Source organism: Macrobrachium rosenbergii, chromosome 47 (assembly GCF_040412425.1).
Source record: "Macrobrachium rosenbergii isolate ZJJX-2024 chromosome 47, ASM4041242v1, whole genome shotgun sequence".
NCBI lineage: Eukaryota > Metazoa > Arthropoda > Malacostraca > Decapoda > Palaemonidae > Macrobrachium > Macrobrachium rosenbergii.
The window spans coordinates 28,880,624-28,897,013 of NC_089787.1; the positions used below are offsets into that span (position 1 = coordinate 28,880,624).

Below are 16,390 nucleotides of genomic sequence, written 5' to 3' on the forward strand. Positions count from 1 at the left end.
AAAACAAACCCCGAGAAAGGAAAACCGTGTCATTCAGAAAGAGGCCAACTAATTTATCTACAACTTTGACGTGACAATTACTTTCTGCCGTACTTTTTCTTGACAACTTAATAATGGCACTTGAATCACGAAGTACTAAATTGCTGCAAATCAAGTGTTCATGAACGCATAAAACATTCAACTTCCAAGAAGTAATGAAAAAGGGGTTCCTGATTATTCGAATTGGAGGTTTCTTAATTTTCTTAACAGTTCTACTTTTATATACACAAAGACGGTCAGGAATCTGAGGATTATACAATACAAGCACAATTTATGCAAGAGCTGAAATATTAATACTGATTTAAAACCCAAATAAAAATTAGTAAAAAATTCGATGAAGTTTCTTAATTAGTAAAAAATTCGATGAAGTTTCTTCAGCGCAATCGAGTTTTCCGTACAGCGTATAATCAAGGCCACCGAAAATAGATCTATCTTTCGGTGGTCTCGCTATAATGCTGTATGAGCCGCGGCCCATGAAACTTTAACCACGGCACCGTGGTGTCCTGGCCTATATCGTTGCCAGATTCACGATTATGGCTAGCTTTAACCTTAAATAAAATAAAAACTACTGAGGCTAGAGGGCTGCAATTTGGTGATGATTGGAGGGTGGATGATCAACGTACCTATTTGCAGCCCTCTAGCCTCAGTAGTTTTTAAGATCTGAGTGCGGACAGAAAAAGTGCGGACAGAAAAAGTGCGGAAAGAAAAAGAGTGAGGACAGAATAGAGTGCGGACAAGAAAAAGTGCGAACAGAATAAAGTGCGAACGGACAGACAAAGCCGGCACAATAGTTTTCTCTTACAGAAAACTAAAGGGGGGGGAGGGGGGGTTGAGCACAAGGATGAAACTCCTTCTTTGTACAATAAATAAAAATTGTGAGTTGCTGCTGTTCCTTTTGTTATTAGAACTGCTTGCCGCAACCCCTAGATACCTGATACAAGCGGCAATGAGTCAGAATTAACCCCAAAAAGACAGCAACGGATCGAGGATTAACCCAAAAACCTAAATACATTCGTGATATACTTAGCTCCCAACAGCATATGACACATGGCTCCACTTTCATTTGCATAAATGCCAATCAATTGCGAGACGCTACAAAAAAACTTAAATATGAAAGCACATTTCTTCAGTTTTGTAACAATATTTCATCAGTGCTCCAACGAAACAAAAGGTAAACAATAAATATCAATATGTTTTCTCCCTTCGTCCGTCCTCAAATTCATTAGACCTATTTATCTGCAAATTAGGTCATTACTGCAAATCTCAGTCTAACCATCCTAAGCAGAGTATCATTACTATTTTTGTTAAAATAATCAACCATATGGAACAAGCATAAAAAACAACTGATTAGAAAAACTAGCCTTCCTACCTAGAACACCCATAGAGAAGAAAAAAATGGAAAATATCCGCGATGAACATAATTAAAAGGCTCTTCACGAGGAAAAACACTCACCATACATCATAATCCACACAGGAGTATAATACATTAGGCAGTACATCTTTAATAGTAGGATACATCGCACAGGATAAATCTTAAGTATCGTGAAGTATCGTTTAAAATACACAGGAGCAGCTACGGAGATGTATAAACTATTACACACGGCGAGAGCGTTATTTATACCGTAATGGAGTGGTTATAATGGAGTGGTTATTCGTAATTTACAGCCTTCTGTGTATAAAGATATCCTACACGACCATCTAATTTCCCTTAACACAGTAGTCCTATTAATCAAATCCTATATGTTATGATAGGCCTACATGTTTAACAACTAATATCCTTTCAGTTCCGGGGATGAACCAATCATCTCACACACACACATACACACACACACACATATATGCGTATATACATGCATATATATACACATATATATAAGCCTATATTATATATATATAAAAATTTGTGTACATAAACGTGTGTATATATGTGTGTATACACACACACACACACACACACATATATAGACATTTATATAAATGTACATGTATACTTGTACATATATATTGTACATTTATATATATATATATATATATATATATATATATATATATATATATAATATATATATATAAACATATAAATACACACACACAATACAATCACGTATGCACGAAACAAACATACGCAAACGCGCTCACACTCTTAGCCATACGTCGCTCGTAAAAAGGAAAATTAACACGTGCCGACCAGCAACAGCAGCAGTTGCCCCAAACAGCCATCAGCCAGAGACCGCTGCCAAATCACCACAGTATATCACGGCCGCAACAAGAAGAAAAAGAAAAAAAAGGAAAATAAATAGATGCGTGACTCAGAGAGAGAGTTGTGCGGACCGATTTTAACAAGTTGTGTATTTGACAGAAAATAATAATTGGGTGGTGAGTTCTCATATAGAATGACGTAATGTAACTTACATTTTTTCAAAATTATTACTTAGCACTAACATATTTTTTTTATATGTTAGTGGTAAAGGGGGAGGTATTCAAATTCGCGGGGCGAATGGAAATGGGTTTGAAACATCAGTGGAGTAAATAAATAAAACAAATTTGATAGAGAATAAAAAAATGCAAATGATGAAACAATTCAGATGTCAAAAAGTGAGATGTAAAAAAAAATGTATGTTACACTGGTCATTATTAAAAATAAAGGACGAAATAAAAAAAAAAAAAAAACATAATGAGCAAGCTTGTACCGCAAGATTTAAAAAAAATTAGTTTAACTTAAAGTTGCTAGTTTCACTCCCCCCACAGTGGGCTGTTGCCTCTCGGGCGGACGTCAGCCAGGTAACTCCAACCCCCCACCAAATCGTCACTCATGGCGGTAACCATCCAGCAACCAGTCTCACTATCCGCTCCTTGACGGCGAGCGAACGCTGGTCCCCGGGAATACGAGGCCAACACGTTACCAACTGAACCTGAAAGAGTAACAAATGCCCCGAAAAGACAAGGAAATGATTCTAAGATACAAAATGTCGGACATGAGCACTGATATACTGCATATGTACTGACAAAAATTAACATCTGTATTAAAAGGTCACGAAAAGCTACCACAAATAAGACGAAACGAAAGAAAATGGCGGATGCATATATACAATTACGGGCAATTGACTTTAACAAGTCACATAAAACCCACACAAACGCAGACTGGAGTCGATGGCAGCAACAGAGATAATTTAGCAGATAATTATAATAAAATTACTTACTCGCTTAAACACGTCAAACTACGCAGACAGAAATATTCAGCTAGAATTATCATACTGAAAAAGTGGACACACGAACTACCAGTAAAAGCGGTGATAAGTCACCTACAATTAAAGTAAACAAATAAACGAGAAATAACGCCCACCTACTTGAGCACAAGGAAGAACAGTTGATCAAAAAGAAGGGTAAAAAAAAAATTATTTAGCTCAAATGAACAAAGAAAAGTTGAAATCCGTGACTACATACGTATGACAAATGATGACCACCTCGAGTGCCAAAATATTCAACATTCCTCTCGCGGTTTGATGGAGGGCACAGCAACATTTAAAACAACTGAATCATACCATAACAGTAGGCAAATTCGCATAGAAGGACTGGCGCCGTACGCATAGCTTTCTGGGCGTTTAGTTATACGGTGTAGTGTGCGTGTGTTTGTGTGTATGTATATACATATGTATATACATATGTATATATATATGTATATATGTGTGTGCGCTGTTGTATATATATGTATGTATGTATATTTATATATACATTTATATATATATATATATATATATATTTACATATTTATATATAATATATATATAGAAAGAGAAAGAGAGAGAACTATATTATACGGTGTGTGTGTGAGTGTGTGTATGTGTGTGTATGTATATATGAGAGAACTATAATATACACCTTTCACTCGATATTAATTTTTTAATAACTTTCTCGCAGTCGTCAAATTTATTTTTTCCTTTACCTTCCTATATAATGACAAATCTATTCAAACGTATTACCTCGCCTTTCACACATAAAAATTCCGAACACTCAATACTCTCTAAATCAACCATTTAACTGTAATGCTGCCATTCCTCTTCATATCATCGATTTCCTCTCGGGCATCACCATTTACCCAGATTAATGCCCTGCCAGTTAAAGTTATTTACCTTCAGTTACAGTTATTTACCTTCCCCCTCTCTCTCTCTCTCTCTGCCCATCCAGTTAAAAATACGGGCATGTAAAAATACTTGGCGTAAATATAACTATGAGAGATGCTGGCGCACTAAAAATGATTCACACTCGAATATAAAGCAATTACGTTCGAATAGCTTTACCAAGCACAGCCCTCCATATCACTGTCGTCATTCGTATGTATGTATGCATGTATGTATGTATGTATGTGTATATATATATATATATATATATATATATATATATATATATATATTACTGTATATATATATTATATATATATATATTATATATATATATATATATATATATATATATATATATATATATATATATATATATATATATATGTATATATATTTCACTGCAGAGAAAATATATTTTGTGAGTTATTTCTGTAACACGCACCACATGCAAGCAATATCTCAAGCACTGAATAATGGGAGAGAAGAGTGTATTGAAAAGGGGGTTGAATTATATGTGGCAATTGCTCAGCGACGTATGCGTGAATGCAATCATTGATAGCAACTATTCATACTGTGCAACAACTATATATATATATATATATATATATATATATATATATATATATATATATATATATGTACATATATATATGTATATATATATGGATATATATACAGAGAGAGAGAGAGAGAGAGAGGGGCAATAATCCACAAAACACCTACTGAAATAAAATTATGAAACCAGCCGTTGGAGAAAGCTCATGAAAGGCAGCGACCCCGACAAGGGATTAGGCAGTGAAGAAGAAGAAGAAGAAGAAGAAGAAGAAGAAGAAGAAGAGAGAGAGAGAGAGAGAGAGAGAGAGAGAGAGAGAGAGAGAGAGAGAAAAAAAATTTTTTTAGCAACCACTGAAAACTTCAAAAACAAATTCAGAACACCCACACAGTCGCAAAAATATATAAAAAAAAGTTCAACACTCACCACAGGATGAATACCAATCAAGAGAAAAAACACACACACACACAGAAGTTTAATACCCACGCTTAAAATAATTCGTCAGTACAGTCACAGCTTCGTCTACTTTTATAACTAGGTCACGCAAGAGAAAAAAAAAATATCTAAAAAAAAAAAGATGGATGGGGGTAGAGAGTGAAAGAGGACCATTGGCCAACCCACAAGAACTCTGTAAATGAACCGCTTCCCAAAACCACCAACTGAAATATTCGACCGCTAGATAAATGCTTAGCCAGCCAGATAAAGAACCCCAGGGAAAATGTATCAGAGTGATGTTGAAAGGAACGCAGATAAAATTATATTTAAGACCACTTGAGACCAGCGCCATATGCAAGGGTCCGTTTATCCGGCATCTTAACGGGTTCCCCTCCATTCTGTCATGTGCATACATGATCCTCATGCATAATTCTCAGTGCAGCTGGTCAAATGGCATTCCATTAAAATGTACAACTTCTGTCTAGCTATGTATTATTTGGGAATGTGATATCTTGCTCTAAAAGCAAAGAGGCCAGCCATAGAACTTCACAAGGCGACAAATTTATGTGAATCACGTACCGTTGTTATAACTTCTTCGTATTTTAACGTGCTTGTTTTCCCACTACATCATAAATATTAATTTTCAAAAGCAATAAGACACACGCTGCGAGTGGTTAATTCTTTCTGAATAATACAAATAATACGACAGATGTTATTCATAAAAAATAATTAGTTATTCTTGGCCATTAAAACCCAAAGTTACCTTAGTCGAAAAAAAATAGTTACGCTGATCCTAGCAGTGGCTGAAGAAGTACTATGTGGCTTCGAAAATTTTCAATGATAACCAAATGTGAAACGACTGGTACGAACCTTCAGATACAGCAAAAAAAAAAAATAATAAATAAATAAATAAATAAAAATCATCGAGTTACAAAATCCACTAGTGTCCATTGAATAGTCAAATCCCTCCCAAAACTACTCACACCAGTTGTCACATAAGCACATTCTGAATTGCCGGTGCAACCACAGTTTTTCCTGGCTCGATGCACTTTGGCATTTCAGGGGTACCTAGGTTTTCAAGTGTACCTAATCTATTTCTACTAAATGCTTTAAATGCTTACATATGTCTCATTACCTCTATACAACTCCTGTATCTATGGCTAGATATTTTTCTGCCGGCTCTATAAACTGTATACTAGAACTGAGATTTGGTATAAACTTGAACTTCCTGTAGATCTCTTCAACCACCAGTATCTGTTAATTGGAAAGAACAATGCAAAGTGACAGTTCCCTACTTCTGAGGAATAATTAGAACTTACTGAGTGGACTGCAGTGGAAACAAACTCAGAAAGCCAAATGCAAATCCAGAAATTTATAGTAAGTGCAGCACTTGACTGGAAAGTTAACTTTCAAGCACATGCACACATAATCTGGTTACCCCTACAACAAAAACAACAACAACAACAACAACAACAACAACAACAACAACAACAATAATAATAATAATAATAATAATAATAATAATGTGGGAGGCAGTAAAAAGAAAAAATATATTCGTGCATTTACATTAATAAATAATAATAATAATAATAATAATAATAATAATAATAATAATAATAATAATAATTTTGTAGAATGATACAGAAAAAGAAAATAATAATAAAAATAATAATAATATTGTAGCATGATACAGAAAAAAACAATAATAATAATAATAATAATAATAATAATAATAATAATAATAATAATAATAATAATAATAACTGAGAAGATATGATAAATGAACATCAACTTGACGTGGACTCTCCCCATACACCACTCCCCAAAAATTTTCCGGGCCTTATCCAAATTTCCAAGAATCAGCCGATAACTGATAAGTGCAACTTGCGTGCAAGGCGGGGTGGTGTTCTATGATAAATGACTGCAGAGTCCATTCCGCCACCTGAATGCTAAAAGTTCGTCCGTTGCAAAGGACAAATGGCACCGATATTGGTGGGCATACCTCATGTAGTGATGGAGTGCCGGTTCAATGTACATGCAAATTAGGGGGTCAAGTTTTGGGCAGGGTTCCGCGTTTGTTATGTTACCATAGTAGAGTTAGGGGTTTCTTTCGGGAGGAAGTACTGTATGTATGCTTGTGTATGTCTTTGTGTGTGTAAGCTTACTGTATGTGTATGCGTAGAATATTTTATAAAAGGAAATAAAAATAGAAATAAATACATAAATAAATAGAAATAAATAAAATATAAAATAAAATAAAACATAAATAAAAATATGAATAAATAAATAAATAAAAATAGAATAAATACATAAATAGAGATAAAATATAAAAATAAAATAAAAATACATGCAAAAATATAAATATAAATTAAATATATAAAAATATAAATAAATATGTATGTAAATAAATAGAAATAAAATATAAAAATAAATAAAAATACAAATAAAAATATAAATTAAATACCAATTAAATAGATACATAAATAGGTAAGTACATAAATAAACCAGTAAGGCAAATAAACAAATATGCAGGTTTCTGGGAGTGAATGTCTCTTCGTTTTTCACCAATGTGTTAAGGAAAATGCTAATTAATAAAGACAGTATGTACATACGGACATACAAGAATTCCTTGGCATTTGATTTGTAATGGGCAATTTCTAGTAAGCATTTCCCTTTAAATAGATGGCGTTTGTTATTGTCTGACAGATTATCCACACGCCGTAACCCTCACACCATTTTTTTACACACTGTAAGTGAATTATGATGTATTTATTTAGATTAGATGACAGTGATATGATATTATCATAAACGTAATTCCTGTGTTCGTAGAATACACTCCAGTTAACATAGGTGTATATATATATATATATATATATATATATATATATATATATATATATATATATATATATATATATATATATATATATATATATATATTAAATTTTAATGATACATACGCTAAAGGCCTGACAATATATGTTTCACACGGCAGAATATAGTACTCCAAAAATAAAGTTATGTTAAAGATTCAAGAGCAACGTGGCGAATTAAGAAAAAACTTACATCGATTTTATGAAAAAAAAAAATCATATACCGTCCTAATAAGGTGCAACAACGAAACAAAACCGGATTTTCGCTAAGCTCCAAAATTTGGACAAAAGAACCACTGGTCATAAACACCTTTCCTATTTGAAGTCAGGTGCCTGGGATGAGAGGAACTTGCTTCGCTAACAAGATAAACGTAAACGGAGCCAAAATGCAATATGAATCCTGCAAACCAAAAAAAGTTACAGTTTAGTAATGTTTACTTTACCCTGTTAGCAAAATACAAATTAAGTTAGTATATGACTACCAATTAGACATATCCGGTAAGTATATCGTTTAAATCACGCCGTAACATTTTCAGTGACCATATTTAGTGCCTGAGTTATCTAAATAATTAAATAAAAATTAAAAGCACATAAATTAGTGCCTCAATTATCTTAATAATTAAATGATAATGAAACATTTCAATGTTACGCCACACGATGATTTTATTTGATAGCTGGAGTACAAACTGAAGCGTGATAATAATAATAATAATAATAATAATAAATAATAATAATAATAATAATAATAATAATAATAATCGTAATAATAGTAGTAGCAATTATTTAATGCTTCATCAAATACTGGTAAAAGCACAATATATATATATATATATATAATATATATATATATATATATATATATATATATATATATATATATATATATAAATATAAAAGAAAATGTTTTCAGAGCCTGAAAAAGGGGTCAACGCAGCGAGGTTTCGCAAAATACTGGGAAACCAGCATAGGTTCAACTCCCCCAACCACCCCCCCCCTCCACTTCCCCGAGGGACAAGGTAAGAAATCAAATTCAGGAGAGGGTCATCTCTCTTCGTTAGTTTAATGACCTGTTTTACGTACGGTCATAAACTCCCAGCTCTGGAGCGCATCTTTCATTCTCAAACTTTATGACGAGTTTCTTGATACACAAACACACACGCAGAGAGAGAGAGAGAGAGAGAGAGAGAGAGAGAGAGAGAGAGAGAGAGAGAGAGAGAGAGATGCTTTTCTAGCTAGAATGTGTGAGAGAGAGAGAGAGAGAGAGAGAGAGAGAGAGAGAGAGAGAGAGAAGATGCTTTCTAGCTAGAATGTGTGAGAGAGAGAGAGAGCTGCTTTTCTAGCTAGAATGTGTGTGAGAGAGAGAGAGAGAGAGAGAGAGAGAGAGAGAGAGAGAGAGAGAGATCCTTTTCTAGCTACTGAAAATTCGAGAGAGACAGAGAGAAATGACAGTTCCTTTCAGAGCTACACTGAGAAATTCGAGAGAGAGAGAGAGAGAGAGAGAGAGAGAGAAGAGAGAGCGTTTTGATTTGACAAGGTTTACTGTACACAATATCACATACAAAACAGTTACATAAAACACATACGCACCTCTTAGAGAGAGAGAGACTGAGAGAGAGAGAGAGAGAGAGAGAGAGAGAGAGAGAGAGAGAGACTTTAGTACCGGTGTGCATGCAAGCAGGCAAGTAGGCTAAGAGAGAGAGAGAGAAAGGGCAGGGAGACTTTAGTACCGGTGTGCATGCAAGCAAGCAAGTAGGCTAATGCATCCATTACCATGCTCGCATGGGATGCATTTGCATGTGTAAACGCTTTGTTAAAAAAAACGACACGACTTTCCACGCTACTTAGCTAAGCACTAATTGAATTCCTGGACGAGGGATTGCGCGGAGCAGACGATCAATTTGGCAAAATGACCACTCGGCCTGTGACAAGCTCAACACGCTACCATTTCTCTATTTTCAAATAAAAGGTGAAACTGCCATTTCTCTACTTTCAGACAAAACGTGGAAATATTCTTATGGTCGATTTGCTATTCCAGTTTTAAAAATATTTAATATTCTTGTCAGCTTTTTACTTAATTATTTTTTAAGGGAACGTACGTTTTTCCTGTGTCTTTTCATCATAATATTGGAAATTTTTTGCTATTCAGATCTTTTACTAACTTAAATCTTTTATGAGAACGCCTGTTTTTCCTGCACATTTTTTTTTCAAAATATAGATAAATTTTTTCTATTTTCTACTAAAATAAAATTCTTGTCCATCCATTTTCAACTGAAATATACAAAGGCAATTTTTTGTCATTTCCTGTTAAAAGCTGAGGAAATTACAGGACATATGTTTAAAACGGATCTGTTTAAAACTGGGATAACAGAAATGAGAAATTTGAAAGATTCAAGGAACCTGAAAGCATGAAACTTAAATCCATCTGTGAAAATAGAAGCAGAAAGATTTAAAAAAAACTGGGTAAGTAAAAATAGAACAATGTAAAAATCTTGGATAACCACAGGAAACTTGTGGGAATCTATGAAAACATTGAGAAAATTCTAAAGCATTTATGATAATGGACATTTTTCATCATACATCTGAATTCTTACCAGCAATTCAAGAAATTTTGTACAACCTGAAACTTGGGTTTAATGGAAGTACAGCACTGTAACAGATTTCAGTCGCTCATTTAACCTTAAACCTCCGGATTAACGTGGAATCCGAGCCAATTCCCACCTGGGACCAGCCAGTGTGGTATTTTCCTTAAGCTATTGTTTCTTACTGTGGACCCCGCGATTGAAAAAGGACATACCAGTAGATACCTGACTTGACAAATAACACCTTCAATGAAGTCACTGATCTTTACTTTTGTGACGCCAGTATATCATTTTAATATAATCTTCAACACCTCAACCACGTTCAGTTTGAGTGGTTAACACGTAGAGAACGTTTTAAATTAAAGGCTAAAAAGCTAAAGAATTTGAATTATACACAAGCCAGATGAATTCATCCCAGTCCATTAATAAGAAATGTCCAATCCCACCTCTCATCTTCCACCCACCCTCCCTCCCCCACCACCACAAACTAAGGAGCTCTCTACCGTCTTCTGGTTTCTCTGAAATATCACAATTTTTAAATTAAATTGTATTTTTCCTACCTATACAAACCTGAGGTCCTTTACCGATGGTTTGTATATCGTGTAGGAACAACTACAAACTTCTCTTTCTTCAGACGATCACTGTACAACAGGTCTCCCTCCCAGCATTAACCTAAACTTACATTTTCCTTTACCTGTTAAGCTATCTTTCTTTCATATCTCTCCATCCTTGCTTACGTTAGACATGTATATCCTAATTCCCTCGTTTCTTTAGTCAGGGCTCAACTGGTTCACTGGTCGTTTACATCTTAAAAATTCAAACCGTTAAGCAAATTAGACCTGGCAATGCCATCTGTTGTTTATGCAGACCAATATATCTTGAGCAGTCAGCGCAGTGACATGAGAACGTAGAATAATTTCTAATTATGCACGCGGTTTTTGCAGTTTCAAACAAAATCTAGAATATTCACTATATACGGAGCTACAGACATTTTATTTGTATCGATTGTATTCATTCATGAAATAATCTATCAGTTCCTCGTTGGAAGAGTGGTTTCCGTTCTCAGCTAGCACTATGCTGGCCGCGAGTTCGAATCTCCGACCGTCCAATGAAGAATAAGAGGAATTTTTTTCTGGTAATAGAAATTCATTTCTCGCTATAATGTGGTTCGGATTCCACAATAAGCTGTAGGTCCCGTTGCTGGGTAACCAATTGGTTCTTAACCACGTAAAATAAATCTAATCCTTCGGGCCAGCCCTAGGAGAGCTGTTAATCAGCTCCGTGGTCTGGTTAAACTAAGGTATACGTAACGTCTGTCCTCTTAACAACACGATATATGAGAGTCTAACCAAGAGTAATATCCATTAGTAATTACTTCAGAAAACAACGCTAAGCTGAGCACAATGACCAATACAAATGAATAACAATTACGGTAAAGGATAAAGCATTGCACCAAGAACATATCTGTGTTGTGCATAAAAAAACAAAATCCTGAAATAACTCATTCAACCAAATATTCGTAAACTGCTACACGTGGAGCAGCTGGAATAGTGACAACCCCCAATTCCCCCTTACCCAGGGCAGGGATTAACGTGCGCTATTAAGTGTAACCAAGAACAGAACACCTCTGGGAAACTACCTTCCTCTTTATTTTCCTTTCTTCCAAGATACAGACCAGACCTCTCACCACTCAACAATTACACAGCAACAGAACGCCCCATAAACAAAGATCAGGAAGCACGTGCTAGCACTGGCTTAGGTTATTACGCTTCACAGTTTTGTAAACATATTGAAGGTTGTAGGGGTGAGGTTAATTGACATGGGGTTAAGTGACATTAGGTTAATAGGTTAATTGCCATGAAGTTAATTGACAAGAGGTTAATTGACATGAGGTTAACTGACATGCGGTTAAATGGAATGCGGTTAACTGTCATGAGGTTAATAGGTTAATTACCATGAAGTTAACTGCATGAGGTTAATTGACATGAGGTTAACTGACATGAGGTCAACTGACATGAGGTTAATTGACATGAAGTTAACTGACATGACGGTAACTGACATAAAGTTAACTGACATGAGGGTAAATATGACATGAGGATAATTGACGCGGATTGGCTGCCTCAAATATGAAACTAAAAAAGGGTCTCATTTTACCTATTATTATTATTATTATTATTATTATTATTATTATTATTATTATTATTATTCAGAAGATGAAGAACCCTATTCATATAGAACTAGCTACCACAAGGACCGTTAACTTGAAATTCAAGCTTCCAAAGAATGTACTTATGAAAAAAGATAAATTAATTAACAAACTAATAAATCAATAGAAAAATGTAGGTAAACCATTAAAATACAAGAACTGTATTTGGGTAGAAATGCATTGTATCTTCGCTTGAACTTAACTGATATTCCAATTACAAGAATGTTGTAAAAATTTTTGGGTAAATTTGCTTAAATAATCCAGCTTAGTTGTTAAGATGATAACAAACAACCTATGACAAATGACATATACTGAGTTTTCCTTCCACAACTAAATCCACGGCTGTGGCCTCAAGGACTCAAGATAATAATAATAATAATAATAATAATAATAATAATAATAATAATAATAATAATAATAATAATTTGGCCTCTAATAATGAATAATGATGATAATAAAAATAATAATAATAATAATAATAATAATAATAATAATAATAATAATAATGCACAACTGTGGCCCCTAATACTTAAGGTGAATAATAATAATAATAATAATAATAATAATAATAACAATAATAATAATAATAATAATAATAATAATAATAATAATAATAATAATAATAATAATAAGAAGAAGAAGAAGAAGAAGAAGAAGAAGAAGAAGAAGAAGAAGAAGAAGAAGAAGAAGAAGAAGAAGAAGAAGAAGAAGAAGTACTACTACTTTGGAATTTTGTAAAAACTAGTAAGATGAAAACTTTATTCAGAGATGCATTCACATCCCCCCACGAACTGGTCAACCAGCTATTTAAACTGTAAAACAAAAAACTTATTTCATTACTCGTCTCTTGGTTCTGTTTTGCTTGTTTGCAAATGAGCACTCTATTTCCTAGGCAGCTTGTTTTTGCAAATATATGACCTTTGGGGGTTTGTTCCACATTGAGTTTACATGATAAATACCAATTGCAGTCATCATCTGAATAAAAGTTAATGCCTTCATATATATATATATATATATATATATATATATATATATATATATATATATATATATATATATATATATATATATATATATATATATGAACACAGTTACAGCCACGAAGGAAAATTGAAACAATGGAGATGATAAGTACTTTCGTCTTATTACCATGTCTTGGTAATCAGACGAAAGTACTTAGCATCACCAGTGTTCCAGTGTTTCAATTTTCCTTCGTGACTGTAACTTTGTTCGTATAATTATAACGTTTTTAATTTTTCATAAGAGAGGAGATATAATATATATATATATATATACATACATATATATATATATATATATATATATATATATATATATATATATACATACTAATATATGTGCATACAAACTCAAAGCTATGAGCCTAAGGACACTCGAAGCAAAGAAATAGAAATTCTATCAAACCCACATAAATATAAAATCTAATACCACGGGATCTTCGAGAAGGGTTTTCTAAACCAATAAATCTCGCTTAATCGTTCCTCAACTCCAAAGGTCGGTCAGAGCGCAGAGGGAAAAAAAAAAAAAAAAAGAGGAGGAAGAGATTAGTCTTCAATCTTAGGTAATCGTTCCTAATCACATGTAATCGTTTCTCCAATCCCAAATGCCAATCATTAACATATATCTTGGCTTATAGGAGGCCAGATGCCGGAACTACAGAAATCTCAGTGAACAATGCTACGAAATCTTAACTACGGCTCAAGAGCTAATTTTAGAAGCCACGGGAAATTAAAAATTTCTCCAAAAGTCAATAAAAACTGAGCAATAAAACGGTTAACTCTCAGATAATTTTTTTTACCAATCCTTAAATCAATCACTGATATTTGTACGTAATCCAACAGGTTAATAACTTCTCTTTAAGTCAATCGAGATTAAACATGAAAACGTTAAACTTTCAGATGAATTTTATCACTCTTCAATTAATCACCGATATCTGTACAGAATCAAAGCGAAGAAAATGCATTAAATTCCTGCTTAATGGTTTTTCCGGCATTCAAGAAAAAGCAAAGCTTCAATTTCTTAAAAACTAAAATTATAGAATTCCTTGGAATGAAACTTCAATCCCGTCCAGTTTATCAACCTATTACATAACACGTAACATGCTAAATTAAAAAATAAAAAAAGCATGCTTAATTCAAAATCAAGCACAGCTGTGCACTCCTTAAGCCCATCGCCACTCGAAGGACAAGCAAAGCAAGCAAACAAATACATGAACAAAATCAACGGCAGCGAACAGGTTGAGAAAAATCTTACCGTCTGGGAGAATGCCGGAGTGGGATCCTTTCTATAGTGTTTGTGTCGTCCGCTGATAAAAGAGGAAGGGGAGACGTGGGAGGGGGAAGGAGAGGGGAGGGGACAGGTACAAGAGGAAGCCACTTAAGCCCAGCGGTCACAAGGCATTTTGTGGTTAATCCACTTTACTGGCAGTTGTTGGGTACTAACACAATCCCACTCACCACAAGAGAGAGAGACAGGGGAAGGAGATGTCGGGTGGGGGGGTATTATCGAGAGCCTCGGAAGAAAAAGGCCCTCAGAGGCTACTCAAGCCTCTCGTCTTCCTTCTTTCTCTCTCTCTCTCTCTCTATCTCTCTCTTTCCGTCGTCACTTAATCCCGCGGTTAAGTATATACGAAGGGGGGGGGGATCGTAAAAAACAAAACAAGTTCAAACTTCCGCGGATCGTAGTTCTTTACGAACGTCGCAACAAGGGATCTGAGAGGATACTGCCTGTAAGAAAATAAAAAAAGGAAAGAAAAAAAAGATATATTACATAGAGGGATAAACACCTAACCTTCAAAGTCATCCGTATATATATAAAAAAAATATACAAGACATAAACTTGAAAAAGAGTCTTCTCATACACTCAAACACACACACTATACACTCTAGCACTGCCTATGGGAGACTACTACTGTAGCAGCAACGGTCGCCAGCCAGCAAGCCACAGGGCCACGCCTGAGGAGGAGACCTTGGAGTGGGGGGGGGGAGACGATAGTGCCCTACTGACACATGTGCCCACATACACACGCACCCCTGTGCCCGAAATATTCGCCTCCTCCCCTTGGCTGGCCCAATGCCCATCTCATCTATCTATTTGTTGTCGTGTTCTCCCATCATTGCTTTGAAAAGAGGTTCTCGCATTCATGAGTCGGAATGAGATCACTGAGGGATTATGAAACGAGACTCCGATCGAGAGAGAGAGAGAGAGAGAGAGAGAGAGAGAGAGAGAGAGAGAGAGAGAGAGAACGCGGAAGAGATAAAATAATATACTGGCCTGGCCATATCAGGTATTCTTTCAGAGCCAAGTTAAAACGGAAGAACTGTATACAGACCAAAGTATAATAATAATAATAATAATAATAATAATAATAATAATAATAATAATAATAATAATAATAATAATAATAATAATACGAAAAAGTTAAATGGATCAGATAAGGTTTGTTCCGTGCTATGTGTCAGTATTAATTATCAGAATTTATGTCTCCTAAAATGAGTAGTATAAAATCCGAGTGTCTGACCCAAATACCTGCCCTCTTATTAAAGGCGTTTACAAACGAAATT

General features: G+C 34.5%; 1 protein-coding gene across 8 annotated transcripts in view; it reads right to left on the bottom strand.

Moving 5' to 3' along the window:
• Positions 1-15,762, bottom strand: part of Shab (Shaker cognate b) — a 469,591-nt gene extending 453,829 nt beyond the window's left edge. For all 8 annotated transcript variants that reach the window (XM_067090483.1, XM_067090478.1, XM_067090476.1 and 5 more), the window contains exons 1-2: positions 15,688-15,762; positions 15,081-15,553 (exon numbers count right to left, since the gene is read on the bottom strand). The gene's annotated coding sequence lies outside the window, so the exon portion shown is untranslated. The remainder of the gene's footprint in view (positions 1-15,080; positions 15,554-15,687) is intronic.
• Between the last annotated feature and the right edge of the window lie 628 nt (positions 15,763-16,390).